This window comes from Aulonocara sp. 'chitande type north' Nkhata Bay, linkage group LG2 (genome assembly GCF_057382095.1).
Source record: "Aulonocara sp. 'chitande type north' Nkhata Bay isolate Kocher_YH1m ecotype deep benthic linkage group LG2, A_spYH_male_GT1.1, whole genome shotgun sequence".
Classification (NCBI taxonomy): domain Eukaryota; kingdom Metazoa; phylum Chordata; class Actinopteri; order Cichliformes; family Cichlidae; genus Aulonocara; species Aulonocara sp. 'chitande type north' Nkhata Bay.
Genome location: NC_141345.1, coordinates 8,936,183 through 8,952,553, shown reverse-complemented (window position 1 = coordinate 8,952,553; position 16,371 = coordinate 8,936,183).

Here is a 16,371-nt window from a genome sequence, read left to right as displayed (position 1 = left end):
GAGGCTGCTCAGATCTAGTTTGAGCTTCATAGGCTTAAATTCTCAATTATCTGAGAAGCTGTTAGGGGAAAAAAGCCAATGAAGTACACCGAGCAATATATATATATATATATATATATATATATATATATATATTTAACATTATGTTTCCAAAAACTGTCTGCTGTTTTCTGCTGCACAGAACTGGATTCTTTTTTTTCTTTTTGTTAGTTTTACTTTATAAACAGTCGATAGCAGCATGCAAAAAATGCAAAGAAAAAAAAAAGGAGCAGCTTTACTGCAAAATAAAATAATTCACTACATGCAGGACCATTATATTTTCTTATATTTCTAAAAGTAAAACAAAAAACCTATCACATAACCTGTAACAGATGAAAGAATTTAGACAGTTTTTCAACTCTCAGTAATGCTGCAGTGAACATTTGACTTAGGGACCTGCAGCGGAGTTTGGGCCCAGACATGGCTAATGACGTCAGACTTAAAGACCGGATTGCCTTCATCCATCCATCCATCCATCCATCCATCCATTCGCTTCCGCTTATCCTTTTCAGGGTCGCGGGGGGTGCTGGAGCCTATCCCAGCTGTCATAGGGCGAGAGGCGGGGTACACCCTGGACAGGTCGCCAGTCTGTCGCAGGGCCAACACACAGGGACAGACAACCATTCGCACTCACATTCACACCTAGTGGCAATTTGGATTATCCAATTAACCTATCCCCACAATCTGCATGTCTTTGGACGGTGGGAGGAAGCCGGATTGCCTTCATATTAAATAATTTTTTGAAAAATAATTTTTAAAAATATTTCTTCACGTCATTATGCGCCTGCAAGTAGAGGTGACATGGGCCGCGAGATTGAGACACAGGCATTAGAGCCTCTTAATGCGTGTTTTGTCCGGTGTGGAATTACCAAAAAATAGAGAGGGCGTAGCCTAACATATGAATCAGGAAAAGCCGTGTAATCCATTTATTTCAACAAAGTAACTGTATTCTGAATACCACCTTTTTAAACGGTAACTGTAACTGTAATCCGGTTGTTCAGTCTGACGTCACTAGCCGTGTCTGGGTCTAAACTCCGCTGCAGGTCCATATATCAAATGATCACTATGGCATTACTGAGAGTTGAAAAACTGTCTAAAGTCTTTCATCTTTAATAAAATGATCAGCGTTCTGCTCTACCAGGTGTAACAATTGAGTTTAACATCCAGGCATCCATGAAAACGGAATTTATGACATTTAACAGAGTTAGAAGTTAGCAGGGAGTTAGCTCGCTAGCTTCAATCTAAATACAATATAGCATGTCCTGACTGCGGGGTTTTGGAAACAAATTAAAACGTACAGCTCTGCTATCACTTCCAACATAAATGAAGACAGAAAACTAAACAGTAGTGACGTTTGTAGGGTTACTGAAGTTGGGCTAGCTGGTGTATAATGATGTGCTACGTTACCGCTAGCGACACAGCTATGTTAGCATAATATAAACAAGCTAACTTTTTTTCCACTCGATAAAAGTTAACGTGAGTGTTCTCGGTGGTCAGGAACAAATGTAATCGCATGGCAGGATGCTGTAAAAGGACCAAACTTCAGCCAGGAGAACAACTCAGATAATCCATCCATAATACGAGGTTAGTCATTCATATACTGCTGCATGGGCTGGGCTGTAGTTACATCCTAAGGTTTTAAAAACTGAGCTTAAATAAATGATTAGTGGTAATAAAAGCCGAGAGAGGTCAACAGTGATCACTGACTGTTTTAGGAGCTTTTTGAGATCAAATAGAAGAAAATGCATAACATTAAACATGTTAACAACACAAAAGCCATATTAAACGCAGACTACTTTAGACCCGGAAGTAGGATTCGCCGCGTCATCACTGAACAACCGGATAGAGTTGCTCATATTTTTTTATTTTAAATACGTAACGCCGGTACATGTATTCCATTTTCCCCCAACACTGTGTCCACCCTACTGTTATTCATTTTATATTAAGATTTAAAAATCTAGTTGGTATTGGTATGGCGAGTAGCCTTCAGTAATATTAATAAATCACGCAGCAGTAATACATTCATGTAGTTGTAAAAAGCACGATAATATATTACGTAATCTAAAGTATTCAGAATACGTTACTCTCATTGAGTAACGTAATGGAATACGTTACAAAATACATTTTGGGGCCTGTATTCTGTAGTGGAATACATTTTAAAAGTAACCTTCCCAACACTGATAACTTGCATAGTTCATATTTCTGTATAGCTTTAATATTTATATCCTGTTCATAGTCTGTACACTCACTACAGCCTGTACATACTTATGGTTATAGCATATTCATAACATACCTTCATACCGTGTACATTGTAACATGCCCATATTTTGTACCCTCATACCTATAACAGACCCATTTCTGTATCTATATATCTATATTATTGCTAATATATATTTTGTAATATATCTATATTATGGCTAAAGCAGTAGGCAGCAGGTGAAGTGTCTTGCCCAAGGACACAACGACCGAGACTGTCCGAGCCGGGGCTCGAACCGGCAACCTTCCGGTTACAAGACGAACTGCCAACTCTTTTAGCCACGATCGCCCTATGTATGTGGTTGGGGTGAGAGAAGGAAGACAGGATAAAAGACATGCTGTGGAAGAGAGACAGAGATTAATAACAAGTTTGATTCAGTGCAGAGAGGTCTATTAACACATAAGGAGTGAATCTAATAAAAGATATGGACACCTCTTCCATCACTGTTATATACCTGTCAGCAGTCTTCTGTCATGCACATACCCACTATACACACTTGTAAAGTCCAATTAGAAATCTGGTTTCTCACAAATACTGTAGAGAAATCCACCTGGGAAATCAGATTTCTTTAATCCTCTATTTCCATTACGGTAACAAGGTTTGTTGTTTACGTGGCAGGAATAAGCTGGAAAGCTGGAGTAGTCCGGTTCCTTAAGGGCATGTAAATACAGCGAATGTTAGTCTGATCAATAATGTTGATTGACGGATGTTTGTTGAACAATTTGACCAGCTGAAACAAAGCACATTTGGTCACTGCTGGGACATTTAAGATTCTCATCAAACTCCAGAAATCAATCAGGAAGCCTGCAATCAATGCAGCACGCCGACGATCCAGAACAGTGGAATTGCCCTTTAATGGATCTGGACCCTAATTCATTGTGGCAGCGGCAAATGGACGGGCAGGTCTGATTGTCTCTCAGCACACAGCTGGCCTTCACCAGCACACACACACACACACACACACACACACACACACACACACACACACACACACAGCTACATACACCTTGTCTGAAAGCATTAGTTTCTGGATAGATTGATTAGCATGCTGGAGCACATCTGAGCTCTCTGATGAAATAGAGGAGGATCACATTGGGAAAGCTGCTGTTCAGTTAATGAGACAATTGATCAGCGAAACCTGTTTCAGGCTGCGGCTCAATCCTGACACGTTTCACCTCCCATATGTTTAAACTGTTAAGCACATTAAGAAGAAGGCATTATTGAAAGGCTGTTTAGGAGTCTGTGAGCATCCTGCTGTGTTTCAGAAGCTGGATTTTTGTTTTTTTTTAATGTGAAGTTAGGAGAGCACAGGCAATGCTTAAATACCTCTACATTTGTCTGTTTAGTCACAATAATGCTGGCTTTAGTCTGAGCAGGCACAGCTGCTCACTCTGTGCCTGGTGATGTCTACAAAATCCATCCAACCTCCATTATCATTCCCATCCCTAAAAAGACTGGCGTAGACAGCCTCAGTGAATACAGACCTACAGCCCTCCCGTCTGTAGTCATGTAAGTTTTGAGCAGGTAACCTCTCAGCACATCGGAGACTGCCTACCCCTACTTTACACTCTGTACACATATGACTGCACACAACCAACCCATCCAACCAACATTATTGTCAAGTATGCCGATAACACCATCGGCTGGCTAGGCTCAACTCTGATGGAGATGAGACAGCGTACAGGGTGGAGGTAGAGAACGTGCTGCTGGTGCTCATAAAACAACCTGAAGCTGAATATCCTTAAAACAAAACAACTCATAATGGACTTCAGCAGGCACAGACAGGTCCACTCCCCTCATTATAAATAGAGAATGGGTAGTATCTGTCTCCACCTTCCAATTGCTGGGCACCCACATATCTGCCAACCTCACCTGGACCCACACCACCATCGCCCTGGTAAATAAGGCCCAGCAGCAGCTGCGCTTCCTCCGTATCCCGAGGAAGAATAACCTGGACCAGAAGCTGCTGCTGGCCTTCTACCACTCCTCAGTGGAGGGCGTGCTCTCCTCCTGCCTGGTGTTTGGTACTCAGGGGCCACGACTGAGAACAGGAAGGCCTTGCAGAGGGTCATTAACACCGGCTGCCCTCTGCCACCCCTGGCAGACAGGATCACCAGATCCTGCTTTCTCAGGAAAACCAGGGCCATCACAGGTGACCCCTACACCCTGCCCACCATCCGTTGGACTGGCTGCCCCCTGGATGGCACCTCCAGACTCATTAACAGCTTCTTTCCCCTGGCCATTCAGACTATTAAACATTATCCCCCCACACTCCACCCGTACCCACTCGCCTCATCAATCTGAGCCATGGTCTGAGTAACCCTCATCACTCAGGCCACTCACATACAGACTCTATACTCAGACACGTCTGTTCTTTGCACTACTTCCAAGCACTTTGCAACGACTTTCTCTTGTTTTGTATATACTTCTAATGTTTGTTTTTTATTGACTACTATTTATATTTTATTCTGGCACAGTTGGTGTGGAGCACTCAGTTTTTTTTGTACAGGTACTATGACAATAAAGGGCTATTCTATTCTATTCTATTCTATTTAAGGTGGAGACTGTCCTGACACCAAAGAACCAATCAGCAGGCAAAGTGGTAAACATAGCCGGTAGTGATTAAGTCACACAGAGAGGTTATCAAGCAGTTTTAAGCTGTCAAACAGAATTAGAAGTTCTTATTTGGGCCAAAATAAAATTTTTGCTATTAATATAATTTTTATGTTGCAGTGGCTGGTGACATTATGGCTCTCTCCCCATTTATTTGAACAAGGGCTTCAAAATAACCTCCCTGATTCTAATATGGCTGTCATGTTGCAGACCTGCTGCCCTTAGCTTTGTTGGAAAGCATCTTTGAGATGCTGGAATTGATGTTTTACAGCATGTAGCGGTCGGTAGTTAACGTGAAGGGGACCAGATAACAGAAAAAACAATCACAACAGACTTCAGTCGTTTCCCAGAGCTCTGAATATATTTCTCTTTATAAATACCAAGGTTCAACACACATGAACATCGCAGCCCCCCAAAAAAACTCCTTAAATAGGCACCTCAGACATGGCGAGTGTGTGCTTCACTTTAGCAAGGGAAATGCTACCCTGCACCCTCACACAGTGAAATAAGATTTTTTTCCATTTCCACATTACCTCACTTAAACCCCCATCCCTACCCCCAAATGCAATACTGTGCAAAGGTCATGAGCCACCATCCCTTTGTATTTGCTACCTTTCTTTGCTCTAAAAAAATGCATATAGTAAAAACTCTAATTTGCTGACTGAACCAGTAACACAAGAGACACCCTGGGCTGATGTTTACATTTTTAGTGTCTGAATTTATCTAATAACATCAAATATTGTAGATGGCAACATCAGAGCAGGCTCATGTAGGCTGACTCGTTGTCTCATTATACTGAGAGATGAAGAGCAGATATCTAGTATGAGATGTGATGTTACTGCAGATTTGTCCTGCTTGCTTCTCTGCTGTTTACCTCAAATTAATCTAGAGGAAATGACCCAGGCCAGACACAAAGTCTGGCAAAAATCCAATTTGGATTTGACTTTTAACAGTTTCTGTCATTATGTTTAATAAATGTCCAGTGTTGGCAGTGTTGGGGAGTAACGGAATACATGTACCGCCGTTACGTATTTAAAATACAAAATATGAGTAACTGTATTCCGTTACAGTTACCGTTTAAAAAGGTGGTATTCAGAATACAGTTACTTTGTTGAAATAAATGGATTACACTGCGGTACTTTCCTGTTTCATTTTGTCGCGGGTCAGGACTGTTTGGGTTTTGTTTGACAGCTATGTTCTGTTGTTCCAGGCGGCAGCATTACGGTTGCCATGGTTACAGGGTGACGCTCTCTCTCTCTGCGACTGTGTGCTTCCTGGGTGAGAGAGCGCCTTTTCGTTGTTGTTGTTGTGCTAAGCTAACAGGCAGAATGCTACAAGCATAGCTCTAAAGAATGTAGCATCGTGGGCAGTGTAGTCCGTGTTGCAGGGAGAATGGACTGCCATACACGTTATGGATCTGTGAGCGCGAGGAGGGAGAAAAAGGGGAATGGAATAAGGTACGAGTTGTCATCGAGGAAAAACGGGAGCTGGAAGCATGTAAATATAATAATAACCACTTCAGCCAAGAAGAGTGCCTGACGAGCCCAGTTGTAAGTAAGCTATTAAGACTCGACTGTACACAATGTTCGTGTTTTCCTCTGAAAACAATAAGTTCCGCTGGAGCAGCCTTTCAACGCCTCTCTCTGTCTCTCGCAAGAAAAGTTGACCAACACAACAAAGTAAAGCTATTTTTCGGCTACGAGCTGACAGGGACCCCGCCGTATTAGTCAGAGGTCCCTTTACTACAGTTCGGAGTCGCGGACCTTCAGTAATAGTAATAAATCACAGCAATAGTACATTCACGTTGTTGTAAAAAGCATGATAATATAGTAAGTAATCCAAAGTATTCAGAATACGTTACTGTCATTGAGTAATGTAACGGAATACGTTACAGAATACATTTTGGGGCATGTATTCTGTATTCTGTAATGGAATACATTTTAAAAGTAACCTTCCCAACACTGAGTGTTGTGAAGTAACGTATTCTGAATACTTTGGATTACTTACTATATTATCATGCTTTTTACAACTACGTGAATGTACTATTGCTGTGATTTATTACTGTTACTGAAGGTCCGAACCGTAGTAAAGGGACCTCTGGCTAATACGTCGGGTTCCGTGTAGGGCTGTAGCCGAAAAATAGCTTTACTTTGTTGTGTGGAGAGGCGTTGAAAGGCTGCTCCAACGGAACATTGTTTCGGAGGAAAACACGAACACAGTGTACAGTCGAGTCTTAATAGCTTACTTACAACTGGGCTCGTCAGGCACTCTTCTTGGCTGCAGTGGTTATTATTATATTTACATGCGTCCAGCTCCCGTTTCTGCTCGATGACAACTCGTACTTTTCCACTCGCCTTTTTCTCCCTCCTCGCGCTCACAGACACATAACGGGTATGGCAGTCCATTCTCCCTGCAGCACGGACTACACTGCCCATGATGCTACATTCTTTAGAGCTTGTAGCATTCTGTCAGCATTCAGCTTAGCACAACAACAACAACAAAAAGGCACTCTCTCACCCAGGAAACACGCAGAGAGAGCGTCACCCTGTAACCATGGCAACCATAACGCTACCGCCTGGAACAACAGAACATAGCTGTCAAACAAAACCCAAACAGTCCTGACCCGCCTCAATATGAAACAGGAAAGTACCGCCGTGTAATCCATTTATTTCAACAAAGTAACTGTATTCTAAATACCACCTTTTTAAGCGGTACCTGCAACGGAATACAGTTACTCATATTTTGTATTTTAAATACGTAACGGCGGTACATGTATTCCGTTACTCCCCAACACTGTAAATGTCTTACAGGCTTATAACTCCTGCTTTGCTTGCAGCAGCAGCAGAGTTAACAGGGTTTCAGAGCCGCAGCAAAAAGCTGAAATATCAGTGATTTACAGGCCAGCAGTTAATGAAACGGTGAGGCTGCTCCAGGTAGATCAGATATAGCCTGCAGGTGACTATACTTGATTTATTAACTCACGATGCTCACTGGTAATCACAAATATGGATATTGACCACCTTCTTCACAATACTCAGACACAATGAGTAACAGCTGGGATCAGCAGGGACACTGATTGGATGAAACACTCCAGGTTCATGAGGCCAAATTCAATCAAAGGTGCTTGACTTAACTAATACTTATGTCAGCATCGAAATGAAGATCCTTATAGGATCAGTTTAGCCTGTGCTGGTTTAAATCACTCATTTGTCTTCACAAAGCAAGGTCCTCACAAAGTTGAGAACATGAAATTGTCCAAAATGTCTTCGCTAAAGCACAAAGAGTTCCTTTCACCTGAACTAACTCCCGAAAAACACCCCCACACCATAATCCCCCCTCCACCAAACTCTACACTTGGCACAGTGCAGTCAGAGAAGTACTGTTCCCGTGGCAACCGTCAAACCCAGACTCGTCCATGAGATTGGCAGATGGAGAAGCATGATTGGTCACTCCAGAACATGCTGCTACTGCCCTAGGGTCCAGTGGTGGTGTGCTTTGCACCGCTGCATCAACACTTTGCATTGAACTTGGTGATGTAAGGCTTGGATGCAGCTGGTCGCCATGGAAACACACTATTCTTGAGTTAATCTGAAGGCCATGTGAAGTTTGGAGGTCTGTAGCCTGCATTCACTTTGTTATAATCCCTCTAATACTTAGTAGAATATTTAGAAGTGAGGAAATTTCACAACTGGACCTGTTGCACATGTGTCATCCACAGTATCACACTAGAACTCATTGAGGTCCCAAGAGCAGCCATTCTTTCAGGTATTTGCAGAAGCAGCCTGCATGCCTAGCTGCTTGATTTTATACACCTGTAAACATGGAACTGACTGGAACACCTGAATTCAATGATTTGGACGAGTGAGTGAATAATTTTGGCTGTTAGTGTATTTATGCTGTTATGATTCATGAGAAGGATACAAACTCTTTTTTTTTTAAATTATATTTTTATTGAAGAAAAAAAAGGGACTTGTTACAATAAAGTGCATTGACATTATTTAGTCAAAAAAAAAGAGAAAAGGAAAAAAAAAACAAAAAAACGTTGAGGGTCAACCTGACATTGTACGATACATGGGAGATACACCAAGATACACCAATTCAGGGCTGGTCTTACCTAAATTCAGGGCGGATGGGGGACACAAAGCTAATCCATTTATTCCATATTTTATAGAATTTGTCTTTCCGAATTTTTAAAAAGAATGTCAGTTTTTCCATTTTAAATATTTCGAAAACCACATTAAACCAATCCTCAAGTGTTGGCGGAGTTGGATTTAACCACTTTCTGGTTGTTGATTTTTTTGCTGGCCGCTAATAGCGCTTGTAAGAGTTTTGTGTCCCCTCCCCGGACCGAGTCAGCAACCAAGCCCAAGTACAAATTTACAAAATTGATGTCAAATTTTATCTTAAAAACCTCACACAAAGTTTTATGGATTCCCAGCCAGTAATTTTTTAAGTTAGGGCAGTCCCAAAAGATATGATAATGATGTGCCTCTTCTGATCCACATCTTCTCCAGCATTCTGCTGTCCCATTTTTATATTTAGTTTGATGAGGGGTTTTGAAAAATCTAATAATGTTCTTCCAACAGTGGTCTCTCCAAGATAAAGAACTTGTTGAGTACCAATGAAAATTACAAATCCTCTCCCAGTTCTCGTTTGTTATACCCATCCCCGATTCCAATTCCCATTTAATCTTAACATTTTGAGTAGCATCCTTCCTTGCTTGAAGGAGCACATCATATAGTTTGGAGATTGCCTTTCTCAGAGAACTATCATATGCTAATTTAACTATCTTAAAAATTTCTGACTCAAGATAACAGCTTCTGTTAACCACAAGCTGGAGAAATTTACATCATATTGGGAAAACTGGGTCAAATATATCACGTCTCATAGGCCAGATTTTACTATTACAAACCAATAATTATGATGTATGTATATATATTTATAGGATCACCCCATACAACACATCCGTGTTTTTTTTTTTGGTTTTTTTTTTGTTTTTTTTTTAGGTTTGTTAGTTTTGTTTTTTGATTTTCGGATTATGTGATGGTTTCAATTACTTCTATCGTTGTAAGTATTCTTCCCTTATGACTTGGTTGTAAATTAAAATACTATTTCAGTATCTAAGGCAGATAACCTAAGTATGAAGAATGCTTACATGATGTACATATTGTGAATGCCTGCTTTTGAAACCTTAATAAAAATATGAATTTAAAAAAAAAAAAAAAATTTCTGACTCAACCATATTTGGGTTTGGGATATTGCAGTGTTTATTAAAGTAATCCCTCATTTGAAGAAACCTGAAGAAATCTACTTGTCTTAAGCCATTTCTTATTTGTAAAGACTGGAAACTCTGTAGTGTCCCTTTATGTGTGAAGGAATGGAATGTTGTTAGTCCACTCTCTATCCAGGACTGAAATCTATTATCACTTTCATTTGGTTTAAAATCTGTGTCATAAGCACACCATCTAAATACTTTTAGTATTCGTTCACTACCACATATTTTAGTCACTTTATTCCAATACTAATACATGTTTGTTACTCTTGTTTTGCTATATTTCTTTGTATGTGTGAAAACCTTTACAACAGTACCTGTTGCATATGGAGGCCTCTTAGTATCTCACAGATATAACAAATTGAACTTATAAAATATAAACATATATGAACTATATATATCGAAATGACCTGGTTAAGGTTACAGAACGCCTGCTCAGGTTAAAATATCTTGATTATCTTCATGTTAAACACTGTGGTGGGAGACAAAAGACACACAACATCAAATTCGCAAACCTTTAAGTTTCAGTGGTGACACTTCACCACATTGTCTTTGTAATGGCTATCTTTGTTTCTTCTTGGAGTTCTCTATTTCTCTTATATCTAAAATAAGAGTCTGGATGGACAAGAGGCTGTTTTACGCAACAACGACGGTAAAACCATCGTGTCGCTCCGCCATTCGCTTACTTTATTTCTCACAAAACTTTCACAACAAAAGCACCATATCCTTTTCAGGCTTTTCAAAATAAAACATGTAATAACTATAACATTCCGGCCCCTAATTGTTACTGCTAAGGCATAACAATTACATATTAACACAATAAAGCGTCATTTAATATCAACACTCATAATCTAACTGGCTTAACCAAACATTATATGAAACATAAGTCATATGTGTTGAACATATATCTGTTACACATGAGGCTGATATTCAAACTGTTGCCTCCATTTCAAGCAACAAACATAACTTGTCGATAGGCCTCTCCAAAACGCTAGTTTTGGTTTTGACAAACACACGTCTGACAAGTCCATGTGAGTCTGGAACTGTTCTCTCAACCTTTCCCATTAACCAGGAACTTCTTGGTGCACTGTCATCGACTATGAGAACAACATCTCCTGGTCTCAGATTTCTCCTAGTCACTAACCACTTCTGTCTTTCTTGTAGAAGCGGCAAATACTCTTTAGTCCAACGCTTCCAAAAAATGTCTGACAGGTACTGCACCTGTCTCCACCTTTTTTTTGCATACAAGTCCTCTCTTTGAAACAATCCAGGTGGCAGTACTGGCTGCCCTTTAAGAAGAAGTAGATGATTAGGTGTAAGTGCGTCTAAATCATTGGGGTCATTAGACGCTCTTGTTATTGGCCTGCCGTTGACAATTGCTTCAACTTCACATAGCAATGTCCGCAAGCATTCATCATCCAGAGGTTGCTGCTTTAGGATCTGGTTAAGAATTCTTCTAACTGAGCGAATTTGTCTCTCCCAGATTCCTCCAAAATGTGACCCTGCTGGGGGGTTAAATATCCAGGTGATGCCCTTTTGCATGAGCATTTCTGAGATTTTTGAATGATTCCATCCCTTGATTGCTTCACGCATTTCCCTTTCTGCACCCGCAAGGTTAGTGCCATTGTCTGATCTCATGACAGACACTTGACCTCGTCTTGCAATAAACCTCCTGAATGCATTTATGCAAGAATCAGTCTCAAGTGAGTGGGCAACTTCTATGTGTATTGCTCTAACAGCAAGACATGTAAACAATACACCATATCGCTTAACTCTGCTGCGCCCATGCTTGACCTCAAAAGGTCCAAAATAGTCTATGCCCACATTTGTGAATGGAGGTTTGTCAGGAATCAGGCGATCTTGTGGCAAGTTTGCCATTCTTTGTTCACCAGGTTTCGCAGATGTCCTTCTACATGTTACACACTTTGACAGGATCTTTCTTATTACTGAATCTGCCTGTGGAATCCAGAATCTTTCTCTCAGCCTGGATAATATGTAATTCCTTCCTCCATGGCCTGTTTCTTGGTGAATGTGTCTCAGAATCAAAGTAGAAACATGATGACCTTTAGGGAGAATCACTTGATGCTTAACATCTACTGGTAGTGCAGACTCATGCAACCTACTGCCAACCCTTAAAACTCCATCCTGGACAAAAGGATCCAGCTTCACAATGTGACTGCTCCTTTTAAGCTTGTCACCTTTTTGAAGACTTGCAATTTCTTCTGCGAAGCTTTGATTTTGACAAAACTTAACAATCTCAGTTTCTCCCTTTGCAACATCTGCAGTGGTAAGTGAAGATCCCTTAATACATGTTTTGAACTGCTGCATTTGACCTGCAACCTTTTCAGATTTCCTTTTACTGCTGTCACAGCCACTTGCTTGTGACATGAGAAGCTTCCGATGCGCACTTAACCTGCCAAGCAGCTGCTTGAACGTAAGTATACAGGAAACTGCCTTTTTTAGACGGTACCAGTCTGAATAGTGAGAGATCAGTTTGTTCACTGGATTTTCATGTAATTTTGTAACATCCACACTCATCACCTCTTTGACTTCGAAATCATTTTTTGGTATTTCTTTAATGTCCGGTGGAATTGGCCAGTTTTTCTTATCTTTTGTCAAAAACTCTGGCCCAGCAATCCAGTTTGAACACTTCATGAATGTCTCTGTGTTCATTCCTCTTGAAGCGTGGTCAGCAGGGTTTAATTCAGAGTTTACATACATCCACTGACTTGGTTTTGTGTTGTCTCTAATAAGTGACACTCTATTTGCTACAAATGTCTTAAATCTGATGTTCTCGCTGGAAATGTACTTTAAAACAGTGCTACTGTCAGACCAAAACACAGATTCTTCTTGTGGCATTTGCAGCTCCTTTCTCATGAGCTTGTCCATTTTTACAGCAACTGCAGCTGCTGTCAACTCCAGACGTGGAATTGTTATCTGCTTCAGAGGAGACACTCTGGACTTGCCCATAATGAATGAGCAGTGAGTTTCTCTTTTCTGGTTTGTGATACGGAGGTAAGTAACGACTCCGTAGCCTCTCTCACTGGCATCAGCGAAGTGGTGCAATTGTGTAGATATGACCACTCCAAATCCAGCAGGTTTCAAACACCTGTTGACGGTAAAGCCATGAAGTTTTGAAAGCTCTGAATGCCAAACTTGTGACCTTTGAGCCAGTTCAGCTGGGATTTCCTCATCCCATGAAATCTTCCTGCCACATAGCTCTCGCAGGATGATTTTTGCTGTCAGAATGACAGGAGACAAAAAGCCCAATGGGTCATATATTGCACTTACAAATGAGAGGATGCCTCGCCTAGTCTTTGGCACAGATTTTTCAGTTATCCTGATCTTGAATACATCTGTCTCTGTGCACCAGTTCACTCCTAGGACTCTTTCATCTGGTAGTGCATCATGTCTCAAATCCAAATCTTTCATCTCTTTTGCTCTTTCCTTTTCAGGAATGGAAGCAAGGACAACTCTGCTGTTGCTCATCCACTTTGTTAAGTGAAATCCTCCACTCTCACACAATGCAGTCAGGTCCCTGACCATAGTACATGCCTCTGTTTCATCTGAAACTGACAGAAGACAATCATCTACATAAAAATTGTTCAGAACAGCAGTAACTGCTGCTAGTGGCATTTTTTCTTTAGCATCTTCTGCTGCTTTTTTTAGTGCATAGTTTGCACAGCTTGGGGAGGATGTTGCCCCAAACAAGTGCACCATCATTTTGTATTCTTGCAGAGGTTCATTCAAGTTCCCATTTGGCCACCAGAGAAAACGCAAAAGATCACTGTCCTCTGGAGGTACTCGCACCTGGTGATACATAGCTTCTATGTCTGACATCAAGGCAATGTGATCCCACCTAAACCTTGTTAGTACTCCAATCAGTGTGTTCGTTAGGTCTGGCCCTTGCAAGTGTTCTTCGTTCAGTGATTTCCCTTGAAAGGATGCTGCACAGTCAAAAACTACACAGAGTTTTCTTTTCTGGGGGTGGTACACACCATGGTGTGGTATGTACCAAACTCTCTCATTTTCAGGGGTAGTCTTTGTGTTTGGTACCTGAACTGCATAGCCTTTATTCAGCAAGTCAGACATGAAGCTCTGATACTCCTTGTGAAACTCTGTGTTTCTGATTAATTTTCTTTTCAGATTCTCTGCCCTCTGCATTACTGCACTCCGGTTGTTTGGCATTTTGACAGCTTTGTTTCTCAAAGGAATACCTATGCTATAATGACCATTAATCCTTTCAACTGTGCCATTGACAGAATCCATAAACATGATGTCTTCTCGTGACATTTCCTGTTTTTCCTCAGAAGCTTTCTCTGGAAAATCATAGTTGAGCTGTTGCATCAAAAGATTCTCAACATTAGTGACAGAGATGCGATTTACTGAAACACTCAGCTCTCTGTCAGAAGGAGTAGAGCAAGAATCTCTCTTGAGAGGGCCATTGATAACCCAACCCAGGACTGTTCGAACAGCATATGGACCGTTATCGTTACTATGAATAATCTCCCATGGTTCCATAGCCTTGTGCACATCACATCCTATCAAAAGTCCAATGTCTGCGTCTGAATGTGGGAACTTGATTTGCCGAAGATGTGGCCACCTTTTTAAGTCATCCTGTGTAGGGATGTTCTCTCTAGACACTGGAATGTCTGCATGAGTGTAAATGTCAGGAAGATCTATATAGGTGTTCTCATTTAAACCACACACTTCTAATCCTGACAGGTGGTAACTTGTCACCATCTTTTCTTGTCCCATTGTGCGAAGCATGAATTTTGTCTTCTTACCTTCTACACCCAGTTGTCTCATCAGTTTTTCTGAACAAAACGTGGCTTGGCTCCCATTGTCCATGAATGCATAAGTCTCAATCAACTTATTGCCTTTCTTCAACTTAACCCACACAGGAACGATCGATAACACATGAATGCCTTTTCCGGCCCCCGTGGCTCCACAAATTCTGCCTGAAGTGTGTGTTTCATCACTTGTTGTGGGAATCTCTGGATGCAATCGTCTGCCTTACTGTCCTCCTCCTTTGTCCAATGAAGCATACTTGGATGTCTCTTAGAGCAGTACTCACACAATGATCTTTTCTTACAGTCCTTACTCAGATGACCTTGTGTCAGACATGCAAAGCACAGACCCTTTGCTTTAAGGAACTCTAGTCTTTCTTTGTAAGGCTGGTTTCTGACCTTTTGACATTCTGCCAGTGTATGGAGTTTTTCACAGTATATGCATGGTTTCTGGAAGGCATTGCTAGTGTGACAAGAAGCACTTTTGTTAATTTCAGGTGACCTTTCATTTGCAGCTTGTGTTACACTTGTAGCAAATGTGCTTCCCCTTTGCCTGGATGATCTAGTCATTCTCACATTTGCAGATGACTTTGCTTTGTCTTCAGCATCCTTAATGTCACCATACAAAGGATCTGCAGCTATTTTTGCTTGTCTGTTTATGAATCTAACCAGATCTGAGAACTTTGCTCTCCTTCCACTTGTTTCTTGAATGTCAAAAGCAGAGACTCTCCACATTTCTCTCATTTTGTATGGCAGTTTAGAGACAATAACTCTGAGGTTCGTGGGGATCTCCATCTCTTGCAGTTGACTGATGTCTTGCATTGCATTGTTACAACCAGTGAGAAACAGTGAATAGCTATGAAGAGCCTTTGCATCATCTGTTTTGATTTGTGGCCAATTGAATGCTCTGTTCATGTAGGCAGTTGCAATTCTCAGTTCATTACCATAATGACAAAACAGCAACTTCCTTGCCTCACTGTAGCCTTGTTGAGGATTCATGTGCTGACAACTTCTTACCAAATCTCTGGGCTCACCTCTGGTGAACTGTTCAAGGTAATATAACCTGTCACTGTCACTGTCAGTTTTGTCATGAATTGTATGGTCAAAGGCTCTTGTAAATGGTATGAACTCAAGTGGATCACCACTAAAAATGGGAATGTCTCTTTGAGGCAAATGTGACAGTCTATGTTGTTTGACTAACATCTCAGTGATATCATTTTGTTTCAACATGACTTCACATAGATTCATTGGAATAACACTGGCATCAGTTTGGTGCAAGTCATCTTCTTGTTTTACACTGTGACTGTTTACCTTTGAATGCCCATCATGTTCACCTTGTACCTTTGGCTCTTGGAAGCTGAAGTGCTTAACAGCCGATTCACACTGTTCCACATCATTTT